A 16,653-nucleotide genomic window follows, 5' to 3' on the forward strand; every position below is an offset into this window, starting at 1 on the left:
CAATATGATAAAGATAATATTTGCTAAAATAAATGAACATACTGGTACACTAATGGATAAACCTAATGCTCCCAGCAGTCATGTTCTGGGTGTTCTGCATAAAACATGTTCCTTTTTCCATACTCTTTCCTCAGAAGTTTCTTAAAGCAGGAACAAGCTTTTTCCCATCAGCATCCCAAAGCAATGGAGGGAGCTGGTCCTGCTCTCACTGATGTCAATGAGGGTTATTAATCACTTATTTCACTGGAAGCAGAACTGGGCCCTAAAGTAGTATTTATTTATTTAGTTAAAAATTGGACTTAAAAAGATATTTCAAGAAAAAAGTACACGTGGGACATAAATATCCTATTGGATTAAGTGAAGAGATGCAAAAAAATCACACATCTATGTAGACTACTCTTTAACTTTTGCAAGACAATCAGATACCATGCTGATGGGCATGGTGCAAAACCCCAGACTCTTTTGTGTTATTGCTGAACCTGGCTGCCTTCTAATACTTGAATGTTTAAAATTCTAGTACTCTAGATTTTGCTTTTTGCACAGATACATGGTGCTCCCATCAGTGAGGAGATCAACAAGATTCACAGATAGATCTTGTAGCCTTACAGCTGTGGTATTGACTGGCATGCTCAAATTGTGCGATTTGCAATGATCTTCTACATAAAATTCCCAAAAGTTTAATGACAGGATTTAGCCATAAATTCTGCTCTCATTTACATTGGCTTTACCCAGTGTATCTTTACTGACTTGAATGGAATTAGCCCAAGGTAGGTGAGAGGAGAATTTAGCCTAAAATTTGTTTTTAACTCATACATATCTGGGCATCTCCATAAACTGCATCCGCTCTTGAATTCTAACTTTCACTGAAAAAGAAAGATTCAAGCTTCAACATTTAATTAGTGGTGTCACAGAAATGAAGATGCTATTTTTTTGTAACCTCTAGAATTTCGTATGTACTGGTAAGATTAATCTTAAAGGGAGAAATACCATTGCTGTTCTTCCATATAGTTAACGGATTTAAGTATGCTGATACACAGTATAATATGGTTTATGGGTATGTCTGTGTCTAGTATGTCACAGGGGTAGGGGTACCCTGGCATATGGAGCACAGTACCTTACTACAATACTTTTTGGAGCAAAATCATGCAATACCTCTAATCATAATCACATTATTTGGAAACATTTTTTGCTGAGGTGATATAGGTGATATAGGAAGAAGTATGTGTGCAGGGGTGTGTGTGTGTGTGTGTGTATATACACACACACACACACACACATTTGTGTGTGCATAGGGAAAAGCAGCATGTGGGGAAAGCCTTAGGCTGAATATATTTGAAGCAGAGAACTAATTTGCTAGTTACTGCCTTAAGCATAGAAATACCTTGTCAGTGGGGCATGGGGAGCACGGGTGTTCAGATGTATCACCAAAACTCCTCAACAAAAATAGAGAGAACCTGTTACCTACAACTTGTCTAAGTCCTAAATTGCATATTGCAAAACTAACATTCTGCAGGGACTTAAAAGGGGCTTCCTGAAAAAATGCTATTTTGTTATCAAGTGAATTACCCATCTGTGAGTATGGAAATTTATTTACATTGCATCAGAAAAAAAAGCCATGTGCAGACCTTGTTGAACAACTTGTAGATAAAGGCACTAAAGAGCCTATACAGTATTAGTATTTAGTATTGTCTCTTAAAAAACAAAACATTAAGTTGAGGACGCTGGGGATCTCTATTCCCCTTTTCGGAAAAGAAAAAGCTCAAAACAAGGACTTGCATTCTGCTATATATAGCTGATTGGCAAATAGAGTATGCATACTGCTAAAAACCAAGTCTTAAACAACTGCATGAGGTGATTATAGGAGGCTGCTGCCTAGATTATAGAGAATTCACAGTAGAAGGGAGAAAAATAAATAGTCTTTTCTGTTCATTATCAAAGTAAACAGAGCACGTCCACTGGAGATTTAGAAATGTGTCAAGCAGTGGACTGAGAAATTTGGAACAGAATTAGGCTAAAAATGACAGCATTGGCCTGTACCTCTTACAGACTGCCATACATGTTCTCTTCTTTTTTAACCGTTAAGGCACTAATGGCAAAAGCAGTTTAAATTTTGGGTAGAAAACATTATCAGGAGGTTTTCTTTTTACAGTGGCTGAATTGTGTAGTGTGGTTCATGCCAAAAGTTCCCAATCCTCCACCCCAGTTCCATTTTCATTTGCACTTCCCATCCTGGCTGCAACCATTTATTTTGCTTGTTGGCCTTACCTCATCGATGACTCTAACCTCTGGACTGGATGACGGTGGTGTGCTCTGCAGTCAGCTACCCTTAGAGCAGTGGTTCCCAAATTTGTTCCACCGCTTGTGCAGGCAAAGCCCCTGGGGGGCCAGGGTGGTTTGTTTACCTGCCCCGTCCACAGGTTCGGCCGATTGCGGCTCCCAGTGGCTGCGGTTCGCTGCTCCAGGCCAATGGGAGATGCTGGAAGTGGTGGCCTGTACGTCCCTCGGCCCGCTTTTGTGCTTTTGGGAACAACTCTCTCTCCCAGTGAGCATTGCCACAGAGCGTGAGGTCAGCTAGTGATGTCTTCTTAGCAGGGCCTGGTACTGAGATTCTTGGGACTGATGGCTGGGCATTCTTGGTGGCGTGTCCTTCACTCTGGAGCTCACTTCCTTTACCAGTTCAGCAGAATAGTGATAGTGTTCATGATATGATGTGCTTAAGCTTGGCTTTGTCTTGAGGATGGAGAAGGGTATATTTGCATTTCTTTATGGTTTTGTAGGTAATCCTACCGTTTAACTTTTATAATGTCCTATGTATCTGCTCTGCACCCAGGCACTCTGTGGTGATGGGTGCATTTTAAAAGTTAGAATTGATTGTCTTCCTAAATGTGGGTCATACAGTTGATTTGAGGTTATTCAGGGGACAAAACTGGATTGGTAAGACAGTGAGCAGTTCTGTACTCTCTGATTTCAGAAAAGTGAGATCAGACACTTATAAATACACAACAAAAGGGAGATATTCTTTATTTATCTTTAAAACCAAACAGACATTTTCAAAGAAACAAAGCCAAGACACTCTTGAAATAAAAGAAGAGTTTGTAGATGTTCTCAGAATCAAAAGCTATGAATAGTAAAATACATTATATATGTAGCCCTGTATAGCGGGGTGGACACCTGCTCCTGCCTGAGAGGGCTGCAGCTCTAAAAGCTGAGCTGATTGGGGAAGCAGCTGCAGCTAGGCCACACCCCAATCAGGCCACAGCTGGCCTGTATAAAAAGGCTGTGAGCCAGGACCCAAACAGTCTTCTTCTGCCTGAGGGAGAAGGGCCTGGCTGCAGGGAGCTAGAGACAGAGTACCTGAGTGAAGCAGGGCTGGGGAAAGGCAGAGGAGCTGGGGCGCTCCAGCCTGGAAAGCCCCAGGCTGTTGCCTAGCATAAGGCCAAGGGGTACTGGGGGTTGCAGAGGGCAGCCCAGGGGTAGGCCAAGGCAGCAGGTCCAAAGCCAACCTTGCTAGTGATAAGTAGGCTGATACTGCAGTCTGCTCCAGGGTGTGGGGGCTAGATGATGACTGGCAGTAGCTTTATACTGAGGTGGGGATAGTGGGTGGGAGTTTCCTGGGGAGGGGAGACCCTGAGAGAAAGGGGTTACTGCCAGGGGGCAGCACCCCACCTAACAGGGCACCGGAGTCCAGAGAGGGACACGGGGGCCAAGCGGTAGTGGATCACCCAGAGAGACCAGCAGGAGGCGCCACAGGGGGTGAGGCCGCACACTTACACCCAGACTAGTATAAACAATACATTTTTAAAAAGTCACCTGTGAGACTTGCCTACCAATTTCCCTTAGAAACTTGGAATTAAATCTGCCCATACTCCAGTGGGTCACACATATGTTTGGTGTGTAGGTGAAAGCCTTTCTTTACAGAAGAGCTTTTACAAATAATGATTTGCTCTGTTAATTACAAGGCTAAAAGCCACGTGGGTGTTTTGTAAATAGTCTTTGCTTATGTGTAATGCTGCACTATAAGGAATGGTGTAAAGTCTGTAGGGCTTTACCATTTAAAGAAACATAGATAAAAATAAATGCATTAAAATGGATGTCAATATGTAGATTTTAATATGCTGCTCTTCTCTGTTACAATGAACTTGAAAATAGCAGTATAATTAAGTAAAATTAAGCAAGAAATCAGCTATGGTAGGTTACTTGGCAGCTGATAATACACAGTAGAAAAAATGAAGACATTCACTAGCAATTAGCTATGGCCCAGTATATCCCGTATCACAGGAATACCCACCTGAGAGTGCTTGTGGGAAGGAAATCTCTGCAGATTAGTGTGGAATTTCTCTCAAACCACGCTAGGAGTTGGGGGCTGGATCTCCCGCTCCCAAAATAAGCCATAGTTGTGCCCTTATAATCACAGATGGGAAGAGCTGTCTGCATTGAATCTTATGCCTTTCAACTGGCTCTGGGGGGCTCTTGACTATCCACCCAGTTTTACAGCAGGGCAGCACCTGTCCAGAAACACTGGAACAATTGAGTTGGTTGATAAATCAGCCTCAGAGACTAAGGATGTGATCCTGCCAAGGCACTTGTATCCTTAAGTCCCAGGGGAATTGCAGGTGCACAGTGCGTTGTAGGAAGCGCTCCACACCTTGAAGATCAGGCCCTGTGGAATTGTATTTACAGGTTCAGTGGCCTGAAGAATCATGAGTAAACTGGTCAGCTACTGATAAAGTATGGTTATATTTACAGATGTGGAATGTTGACTACATTTCAAGCTTACACACTATATTGTAAATTATTATTAGCATGAGGACCACATTTCTGAAGGCAGGAAAGGCCTGTACAAGAATAATGTTAAAGATAAAATAGTTTTCTGTTATTGGAGGCGTTACTGATACCAAGCAGTAGAAAGTACTGTTATTTAGTAAAGTATAGCAGCAGGATCACTTCCCCTAACGACAAGCAGGAACTCCTAGAGCTTCATTTTCCAGTTTGGTTTCTGCATTAGAGTAAGGGTCACTTGCACCAGCTCTTTGGTTCTGTGTGTGCTCTATGCAAGCTGTTCAAGTAAAACTTGGTGCTGATCTGGAGCCTGCTTATCACTGCTATGCTTATGTAGCCATTCTGTAAACATCAGTCTATCACAGAGATTCACCATCTATTCTCAATCCTCAAAGTAACCATTTTAATACCTTCTTTTATTGTGGCTTTTCATATTTTTTTTTCTTATGAAATCACTTAATTCCTTGGCCAAATGTCTCATTTATTAGTAACCCAGATCTCTTAGTAATCTCTCCTTCCTCTTCTGACAAATTCATACCTAGTTATTTTCCACCCACATTTGCTTGCTACTCTTTAAATCCCTTTAATATTTTAAACTAAATTCTTTATGGGGAGGAAAAACAATGAACAGAGAAGTGTTATTCTTTCAAGGTAGTGCACTTGCGCTCTCTCTCTCTCCTGTCTTTTCAGAATACAGTTGTAATAACAATGCCACCTACTGAATGGCCTGTTGAGCACTCAATTAATTGTAGGTGGATTTACTCCATAGACCTTCCTTACTTTACAGGAGGGGAGTAGCTCATTAAAATGTTACCTTCCCTACAACTCCTTAAATATAAAATGTTACAAATTTATTCTGAATGTATTTTATGTGATTTTTAAAATAAAATATAAAACTTTTTTCTTCTGATTGTTCATGTGTTCTGTTCTGCAAACAACTTTTTGGAAATCACTGTCCCAGTCCTGCACTCAGATGCGCATGGCCATATTATATTAAGTGGCTTATTAAGGATTTTTATGGGACATAAAAATTAATGGCTTAGGCTATGGCCTGGTCTACACTAGGACTTTAATTCGAATTTAGCAGCGTTAATTCGAACTAACCGCTCAACCGTCCACACCAGGAAGCCATTTAATTCGAACTAGAGGGCTCTTTAGTTCGAATTTGGTACTCCACCTCGACAGGTGGAGTAGCGCTAAATTCGACATGGCTAGCTCGAATTAGGCTAGGTGTGGATGCTAATCGAACTTAGTAGCTCCGGGAGCTATCCCACAGTGCACCACTCTGTTGACGCTCTGGACAGCAGTCCGAGCTTGGATTCTCTGACCAGCCACACAGGAAATGACCCGGGAAAATTTGAATTCCTTTTCCTGTCTGGGCACTTTGAATCTGACGTCCTGACTGGACATCGGGGCGAGCTCCGCAGCACCTGCAACGATGCAGAGCTCTCCAGCAGAGGAGTCCGGCCAATCCAAGAATAGAAAGAGGTCCCCAGCATGGACAGACCGGGAAGTCCTGGATCTGATCGGTGTGTGGGGCGAGGAGTCTGTGCTCTCGGAGCTGCGCTCCAACAAGCGGAATGCAAAGACCTTCGAGAAGGTCTCTAAAGCAATGATAGAGAAAGGATACAGCCGGGATGCGATGCAGTGAAAGTCAAGGACCTGAGACAAGGTTACCAAAAAGTCAGAGCGGCAAACGGACGTTCCGGAGCACAGCCCCAGACATGCCGCTTCTACGAGGCACTGCATGCCATTCTCGGTGGGTCTGCCACCACTGCCCCACCAGTGACCGTGGACTCTGAGGATGGCATAGTGTACCTGGACAGTTCCTCGGCGATGTTCGCCGATGGGGAAGATGAGGAAGGGTTTGTGGAGGACGGCGCAGGCGACAGCGAACACAATACCGCTTGCCCTGACAGCCAGGATCTCTTCATCACCCTCACAGAGATCCCCTACCAACCCTCCCCGCCCGTTAACCCGGACTCAGAATCAGGGGAAGGATCAGGCGGTAAGTGCTATAAACATGGAAACTTTTATTTTTTAAAAAACGGGTATAGAAAAAATAGAAATACTATATACAAAATTTTACATGTCAAACTATATAAATAGTAGGTCCACACATATAGGGATTGAACAATAATCCTCTTGGGACAGTTCAAGAAAGCTCTCAGAGAGCAGCTCGAAAAGCCTCCGCAGGAGGTTCCTGGGGAGAGGTGCCTTATTCTGTGCTCCATGGAAGCACACTCTTCCGCGCCAGGAGATCCTAATGTAGAGAGGAATCATCGCCTCCACCAGCATTGCTGCATATGGTCCTGGTCTGTGCAGGGCTTCCAGTAGCATCCGCTCTCTCTGACTGCGAGTGACCCGCCTCAGGGTGATGTCGGTCTGGACAGGCTGCATCTAAGTCGGGCAATTAGTGTATTGTTACTATTGTTAACGGTTTACAATTAGGTTGCATAACAACGACCCTCGCTTAACAGCCACGTGCTGGAGGCCACAGAGAACAAGCAGACATTGATCTTTCCCGTGCACTGGTGGGAGGGGCTGGAAAAGGCTCAGCCTTTCTGCTTTCCAGATTGCCTTTAGCAGGAGAGCACAGCTATCCACTAACTGATAAGCATGATCTACTTTAAGGCTTACCAGGACTGTCTGCAAGACGGATTATGCTGTCTCTCCCCGCTTGTCCGCTCTCCTGTGCAATGGCGCCGCCAATGAGAGCGTATTCCGAAATCTCGAACTTTTCCTGAGATCTCGTGAGACTTGGTGCCCTGTATGGTCTTGTTCAGAGAAACTGACTAGACTGTGTTCACTGTTCGCAAACATGTATCTGTTCAGGGAAATCATTTACTGTTTCCCATCACACAGCTTCTGCTCTTTCCCGGACTGCCCCGGCATCCCCCTCGCAGAGGCTGGCTCAGATTAGGCGGCGAAAGAAAAAGACTCGGGAAGAGATGTTCGCGGAACTGATGGCCTGTTCCAGAGCCGAGGTGACAGAGCAGAGACAGTGGAAGGAGAGCCTATGTCAACAGCATCGCACACACATCGAACGGGAGGATAGGTGGCAGCAGGAAGACCATCAGGCGACTCAAACGCTGCTTGGGCTAATGAGGGAGCAAACGGACACGCTCCGGCGCCTTGTTGATGTTCTGCAGGACCGCAGGCAGGAGGTGAGAGCCCCCCTGCACTGTATCTGCAACCACCCTCCAACGCCAAGAAGTCCTGTCCCCCCCCTCACCGAAAATTACAAGACGGAGGGGCGGTAGGGGCCGTGAGAACTGTCACTGCACCACAGCTGAGCGCTAATGTTCCACACACCTCTGACGTTATAACTGTTTAGAAGCGCTTCCCTTACAGGATCACCCAGTCCCAAATCCAAGTTTCATCACCCCACTATGTAGTAGATTAATAAAAGCTGTTTGCTGTTGTTCACTCTTTCCGTCACGTCTTTCGTGTCAGAAGACTGTGTATGTGGGGGTGGGGGGCAGGGGATTTATAATTGCACGGGATAGCCTACATTAGCAGGGTACAGACTATCGGGGGCAGGATCAACTGCAGGGCACACACACACTGCATTCAGTAGTCACCAGGGTCCCTCTGTGTGGTGTATGCTGCCCTGTGTCATTCTGTGATGTGTACGCTTGTCCACGGTCCTAGCGCCTGCCACCCCCTAACGTTAAGGCATGCTGCCCTTACCATGCACTTCCACCGTAGGCGCGATCCTCTCCACTGCCCTGAGCCCCAACAAGAGCCCTCATCCACGGACAGATACTCACCCTTCCCCCACACCCCTCACCCCTTCCTACGCCCAAACCCACAGCCTAGAGCCTGCATCCAAATCCCTATGCAAAGACGGCACCACTCGCCCCTTCCTGCAAACCCACCCCTACATGCACAACCACTTGAAACCGTCCCCCACCCCAGAGACCTATGTAGGAGCAGGAGGCTGTCCGTACTGTATTGTACAAGCGGTCTGTACATCAGTGCACACCGTACCCAGCACAGTATGCGTCCATGTTTCAAACCCTGAACAGAAATGCAAAGTAAAGGAAAGATTTATTAAAAATAACTGTTCCATTTAATTTGTTTAAAAACGTGTTTTGGAAGTGGGGGAAACTTGGAGAACGGGGTATGTAACCGCAGATCTCACTCAACACATAGAGACACAGGCCCAGGATCAGCTTCTCTTAAAATCAAGTGTAGAGTCATAGGTTACCCTGCTCTCCGAGGAAACTTGCTTTCAAAGCCTCCCGGATACACAGCGCTTCCTGCTGGGATAGTTTTTCGGCACGGGTGTCTGGCTGAGCGTAAACAGCAGCCAGGCGATTTGCCTCAACCGCCCATCTGGCCAAAAAGGTCTCGCCCTTGCTCTCACAGACAATGTGGAGCACACAGCAAGCAGCAATAGCTACGGGGATATTCTTTTCGCTGATGTCCGAGCGAGTCAGTAAGCTCCGCCACCTCCCCTTAAGACGTCCGAAAGCACACTCCACCACCATTCTGCACTTGCTCAGCCGGTAGTTGAAGAGTTCCTTCTCACTGTCCAAGGCGCCTGTATAGGGCTTCATGAGCCAGGGCATTAGCGGGTAGGCTGGGTCCCCGAGGATCACTGTAGGCATCTGCACATCCCCAAACGTTATTTTGTGGTCCAGGAAGAAAGTTCCTGCCTGGAGTCGTCTAAACAGACCAGAGTTCCTGAACACACGCGCGTCATGAACCTTGCCCGCCCACCCACCCAATGAAGATGTTGGTAAAACGTCCCCTATGGTCCACCAGTCCTTGCAGCACCATGGAAAAATAGCCCTTTCGGTTAATGTACTCGCTGGCCTGGTGGGCTGGTGCCAGGATAGGGATGTGAGTCCCATCTATAGCCCCACCGCAGTTTGGGAATCCCATCGCGGCGAAGCCATCTATGATGTCCTGGACGTTTCCGAGAGTCACTACCTTTGAGAGCAGTTGCTCAACGATTGCGTGGGCTACTTGCATCACAGCAACCCCCACGGTAGATTTGCCCACGCCAAAGTGGTTCGCTACTGACCGGTAGCTGTCTGGCGTTGCAAGTTTCCAGAGGGCTATGGCCACTCGCTTCTGCACACTCAGGGCTGCTCGCATCCGTGTGTCCTGGCGCTTCAGGGCAGGGGCCAGCAAGTCACAGAGTTCAAGGAAAGTGCCCTTACGCATCCTGAAGTTTCGCAGCCACTGTGATTCATCCCAGACCTGCAGCACTATGCGGTCCCACCAGTCCGTGCTGGTTTCCCGGGCCCAGAATCGCCGTTCCACACCATGAACTTGACCCATTGCCACCATGATCTCCACGGCGCGGCGTACCCTGCTTTGTGAGAGGTCTGCGCCACTCTGTGCATTCCTGTCCTCACCGCGCTGCCGGAGCCTCCTCGCCCGATTTCTCAGCAGCTGACTGTGGAAGAGGTGGACGATAAGGTGCGAGGAGTTGACAACGGCCATAAGTGCAGCGATGATCGCAGCGGGCTCCATGCTCGCAGTGCTGTGGCGTACGCGCTGTAACTGACAAGAGAAGGGCGCGAACAGATTTCCTGCCGGCGCTTTCAGGGAGAGAGGGCGGGAGTGACGGTTCAATAATGACAGTTACCCAAAACCACCCTCGGCACATTTTTCCCCCCAGCAGGCATTGGGGGCTCTACCCAGCATTCCAATGGGCAGCGGGGAGTGCGGGAACTGTGGGATAGCTTCCCACAGTGCACCGCTTCCAAAGTCGACGCTGGCCCCGTGAATGTGGACTCAGAAATTCGAATTAGTGTATTTAGTATGGATACACAAATTCGACTTCATAAGGTCGAATCCACAAATTCGAACTAAGTTGATTCGAAATAGTCTTGTAGTGTAGACAAGGCCTATGATACCCTTACTCACAGTGAGTAATAACTTACTCTATAAAAAGTAGACGTATTGGAGACCAGTTGACCAGGACACATCTTAGTCTGATTCTGGGATACTAAATCCCTATTTAGTTTTTGCTATGCTGCATAACTCAGATCATATTGTTCACTACTATTATTCTGTTCAGCTAGAAAGTCCAGTGAGCCCCTCTGACTGAAGGAAGAATCCCTCTTTAGTAGTGTAATGATGCTGGTTTGTATGGGACACTTCTGAAAGTGCCAATTCAGGACAAATTGCTTAGAGCAGGGCAGTTACAGCCGGGGCAAACCAAACCAACCAAACAGAGAGGACTTTGGTTTTGCCCCGCTGGCTAACCACAAGTCACACAAACAATTCCCTTAGACACTCCAGTTTCCCAATATCACCACCAGTGCCATTTGTTATGGGGACGAATGGTTATGAAAACCAATGCCCCAGTAAAAGAAAAAAGGTTCCCCCGATCCCAAAGGACCAAGCCCCAGATCCAGGTCAATATACAAATCAGATCTTACCCATAAATCACGCTGTTGCCAATCCTTTAGAATCTAAAGGTTTATTCATAAAAGGAAAAAGATATCAATGAGAGCTAGAATTGGTTAAATGGAATCAATTACATACAGTAATGGCAAAGTCCTTGGTTCAGGCTTGTAGCAATGATGGAATAAGCTGCAGGTTCAAATCAAGTCTCTGGAGTACATCCATAGTTGGGACGGGTCATTCAGTCCTTGGTTCAAAGCTTCAGTTTGTAGCAAAGTCCCTCAAGAGGTCAGAAACAGGATTGAAGACAAGATGGAATTGAGGCATCAGCCTTTTATAGTCTCTTCCAGGTGTAAGAACACCTTTGTTCTTACTGTAGAAAATTACAGCAAAATGGAGTTTGGAGTCACATGGGCAAGTTCCTGCATACTTTGTGAGTCACAAGGTGTATCCGCCTTCTCTCAATGGGTCAATTGTATAGCTGATGGTCCTTAATGGACCATCAAGCAGGCAAGGCAGAGCTGATACCAACTTGTCTGGGGTGTCACCCAGAAGCATAGCCCAAGTTTGAACTACAGACAGTATAGAGCCAATACTTATAACTTTAAATACAAAAATGATACATGCATACAGATAGCATAATCATAACCAGCAAATCATAACCTTTCCATAGACACCTCACACAACAACCTTTGTACAATATTTGTTGCAAATATATAACAAAGGTTGCAACCATGCTTTACACAGTCACAGGTTATGTCAGTAATGTGACAAGTAGTAACATTCATGACTTATCTTTACTGTAAATTGTAGGTCCATCTCTGTACTATTGCATTCTAGCTAGAATGCTCCCAGTCAGTTGCTGAGATGAAAATCTCGTTCCTCTCCATAGACACTGTATCTATATTACTGCTGCAGCCCCCACTGAGAATCAAACAAGCTAATTGCATTCCAGAATGCTTAAACGAAATAATCAAACTGCATGTTGAAAGAAATTGTATTAGGGATATATCTCAGAAAATGTTATTGGACTTGTGTGTGCAGTTCTGGTCACCTTTCTAGAAAATAGACTTGCTAGGTAAGGAGAGACAGAAGCCACAGCCTAATGCAATCAAAACAAGAGGAATTGAACATATTTGCAATGGGTGGCCAAGCCATGGGTCATCTATATTTATTTAGAATGGAGGTGTCTTAGAGGGACTTTTACTAGTATCCAAAATGCTGAAGTGCTGTTATGAGGCTCTTTCAGTAAGTGGAGCAACAACTGTGAATGCTTCTTAAATAGAAGTTTAACAACAGTTGCCAGAGGAAGGGAAGATGATGAAACTGCTAATTCAGAGAAGGAGGCGGCTAGACCTCCATAAAAGCTGATAACTTTTACTCTTTATGCAGTGCATGGTAAGATGATAACATATTTCCCAGCAATTTTATTTCTTTATCCTGTATGAGTTAACAGACTGAAATATTCAGGTTGAAGAGTGCACTGTAAAGGTACATTATTAAATTCTGTCCCATAAAGAAAACTGAGTAGGACAAAGGGTTTTAGCATTAACTTTTAGTGGTGTGACCAGATCTCTGGTTATCCAAGGGGAATAATTCATGTGAGTATGGTACCCTCACTACTACTTCAAAAATGTCTGTCACCCACTGGATTTTTGCATGAGTTTGGACTGTAGACTCTTTGGCAGCAAAGGGAGGCCTGCTGGGGAGGTAATTTTCCCAAGCACGTGAGGCAGCTTTTGATGCTAAAAGAGCAGGGTATTTTTAAGGTAGTCTACACTCAGACTTGCACTCTTTGCTTGGAAAGAAGTTGCAAATAGAGGGAACCATAAGGAAATCCTTGCTATCTCTCACTAGAGGACGATGCATGTAAACTCCTCAGGTGGAAATCAGGCCATGGTTTAAGGATGAATGACTATATTTTTATTAAACTTATCTCCATGTTTCTTCTCCAATAATATAGCACGGAGTGTTAAGCTTTCTGTACCTGCTATTTATTTATTTATTAGATCAGTTTCTCAAGTGAAGTGGTGAAAAGCATGGGTCAGGACTGAACTATTGATTTCATTTCAGTATTATCTGATTTACAGCCCAGATCCACATCATAAGGAAAACAATTTTTTCTTAATGTCTCAAATTGTTTTGTTCTGGTTTTGAAAATAAAAATTAGAATGGGCTAAATTAGGCCCTGTTGTAACTATTCTGAAGCCAATGGAGTGATGCCAGGCAAGAATCTTCCTTAGTTTTATTTTTTTTTAAACACAGGTAAACTTTCTTAGCTAATCTGCTCACCCAATAATTCTCAGATTATACTTGGCTTTCAGTTTTCAATATGACTCATGTTTCTTCTCACTATTACTTGGAAATTAGTCTGTATGTGACTTTCTGTGTCAGCTTTAGATATTTCCTTGTAAAGCAACAAGTCCAGAGGGCATTTTAATTTTTGCCAGAGTGCAACAACTAATGTAATGCGTGACACCTTTAATAGCAAATCACTACTCTGGCATTTTAATATCAAATTTTACAGAATGACACAATACAATTTCTAACAAGAATAATTACCAGTACATCGCTTGCATTAGGCCAAAAGGCAACACATTTTATATCTTCTTCTGTCAGCTGTAGGAGGACTTGGGTACAGCTCCATAAGGACAACTCAAAGATTACATATTTCCCTCCATTTCAAGAAGGCTCTTCCTCAACTGTTTAAAGTCCCTTTTTTACTGAATGTTAAGACCCAAGTTCTCATCTTCTTTAGATGCATCAACTCCTCCTGACCGAGTTCATACAGCACAGTTTGCTGCAAGTTGAAGCTAGATGAATCCAGGCTGGAAACAAGGTGTACATTTTCAATAGTGGGAGTAATTAACCATGCAACAATTTACCAAGGGTTTTAGTGGATTTTCCATCCCTGACAATTTAAGTCAAGATTGAATGTTTTTCTAAGATACGCTGCAGGAAATATTTTGAGGAAGTTCTGTGGCAGTGGTCCTCAACCTTTTCCGGGTGGCCGTGGCTGGCGGACAAGCATCCGCCAAAATGCCGCCAAGAAGTGACAACGTCAAGAGGCGTCACACCGAAATCCTGCCGAAAATCAGTGGCATTTCGGTGGCGACGCCTCTTGATGATGCTGCTTTTCGGTGGATGCTTGTCTGCCAGGTCGGAACAGGGCACACATAGATGCCCTGGCGGGCATTGCTTTGGGGACCCCTGTTCTATGGACTATGTTCTAGGGGGGAGGCAGGGGCAGTCAGACTAAATGATCACAGGAGGTCCCTTCTGGCCTTGGAATCTGTGAAATACTGTTATTGAACTTCAAATGTGCAGTAGGGAGCAGATATTCCAAAGTGACTCTGTTCACACATTATCTGCCTCTCACTCATTCCTTTTGTACTGTTCAAAAAAAGCTTGTAGCAAGGCATCAGAAAGATTAAGCCTGCAATTTTTAGACATAAGTGTTTAAATGTATGCACCCAAATCTGTATTTAGATTGTTCTTAGAGGCCTTTCCATTCATCCCTCTCCCTTGGTTCTTGTTATGCAGACAGAAAGCAGAAGACCAGAAGTCTGAAGTGCAGGCAATGCGATGTTTATTGGGATTAGTTTCCAGCAAGCGTGTATACCTTAATTCTGATGCCACAGAGCCTTGTTTCCCAGTGTCTCCCCCTCAACCACCCGCCAGCAGGCATAATTATACCTGAAATGAACACCCACAGTCCTACACCTTACAGCTTATGATCATGTTCCATTTTGGGGAATCGTGGATCTGGGGTCTTTGTCTCACCTCTTTTGTACCCTATGGGAGGGGTAAGGAATGAGGTTGTGCTATGGTCAGGGGCAGGCATTTCCTTGGCCTTTCAGTGTTTTTATCTTTTCCCCCAGTTCCCCCTTGCCTCTCCCGACTGGTTGCTTGACCTTGCCTTGAGATAGGAGTTGAGGCAGCCTTTCAGTGTATGCTCATATATTACACTCCCGTAACACTTTAACTGCTCTATCTCTTATCTCTTCCCTTTATACTAACAAATCCATCTGGGCAGGCAGAAACAACACATACAAAGTGTCTTTGTCCTTTGTTCACACATATTAGTATAAGATATAAGAGTCTCAAAAAGTCAAACCCAAAATTCTATCTCAGGCTGACAAACAAGCCTATATACTAACAATTGTAAGCTCTGCAGAGTCATCTTTTATATGTGGAAAGCATCTAGCAAGGGGTGGGTGGTGCTGGAAATAAATAATAAATGGCCTGTTTTTTTTCACAGTTGTGGAGGATCCACTGCTTTCCATTGGCTTCACTTAGACACCCCTGTGTAGAGTTAGGCACCCAAGGTTGAAAACTTTGTTCAAATTCATACCATGGAGGAATCAGTCATAGAAAAACAATGTCCTGGCTCCAGTCCTATGCCTTAACCATTAGACTAGGTATAGGCCAATGGTGCTGTTGCTCTGGTGTAATTACAGAATATAACACAGAGCTTTAGGACTAACTTGTGTATGCCCCATCTGAGTACAGGGAGGCTGAGAAGGTGCAAAATGCCTTGGAATGCAGGTGCCTACAGGTGGGCAGGGGTAGCCTATGGTAGGGGCATACAGGCATGTTTCATAGGAAAGGAGAGGTAGAACTACCGCACGTTGTGTTATATATAGAGAGGAAACATTTGTACATTTAAGAGGCTGCCACGAGGACTTTGCATAGGCAGATTATTTTTTATTTTATTACATCAAATAGTGTTTGTTAATATAGGGGGAGGGCACATCCACCTTTTCTGTTGGTAACAAGCGGTCATCTTGCATTTTTTTCTAGACAAGCCCATTGACCCACCACCTGCCATGAATCCCAAAGCCTTCACAATGAACTAGTGTTTCTTGGGAACCTGGCCCAGCCCATTTCTGTCCCCACAGCTCCATGCTGGAGAGGCTCAGTTTTGTCCATCTCTAGAGCAATAGTCACCCCTTTCCCTCCAGCTGGGGCAGAAAGTGTGTGGGAAGTTATCTTGATTTTATCCCATAGAGTAGGTGGTGGTTCCTCCATCTAGGGTGACCAGATGTCCCATTTTTATAACAGTCCCGTTTTTTGGGACTTTTTCTTATATAGGTGCCTACTACCTCCCCCCACCCCCATTTTCACAGTTGCTATCTCGTCATCCTACCTCCATCTCTATCCCAAGCAGTAGGCTGGCTGTCTCTTAACTCAGCCAGTTTACATGGCCAATTGGGGTTAGTGTATCCCAACCAGCTGTGCAAATTGGGCTCAGGATCTGGTCCTTAATAACTAAATGCTAGGTAATATTGGTTCGGTTCCCTGAGTTTCTGATGATTATTGAATACAGATTTGTTCTGAACTTGCATCTAAATTGCCCTGCTTGTTGAATTCCTGATATATTTTTATGTTTGGGAGCTTGTCTCCTTTACGCATTGCCACTGGTACTATTGCAAAGGTTGGACAGAAAGAGGCACATGCAGCTGTCTTCCTGCTGATTGAGTTTTCTATTTGAAATAGAATTTT

Source organism: Mauremys mutica, chromosome 9 (assembly GCF_020497125.1).
Source record: "Mauremys mutica isolate MM-2020 ecotype Southern chromosome 9, ASM2049712v1, whole genome shotgun sequence".
NCBI lineage: Eukaryota > Metazoa > Chordata > Testudines > Geoemydidae > Mauremys > Mauremys mutica.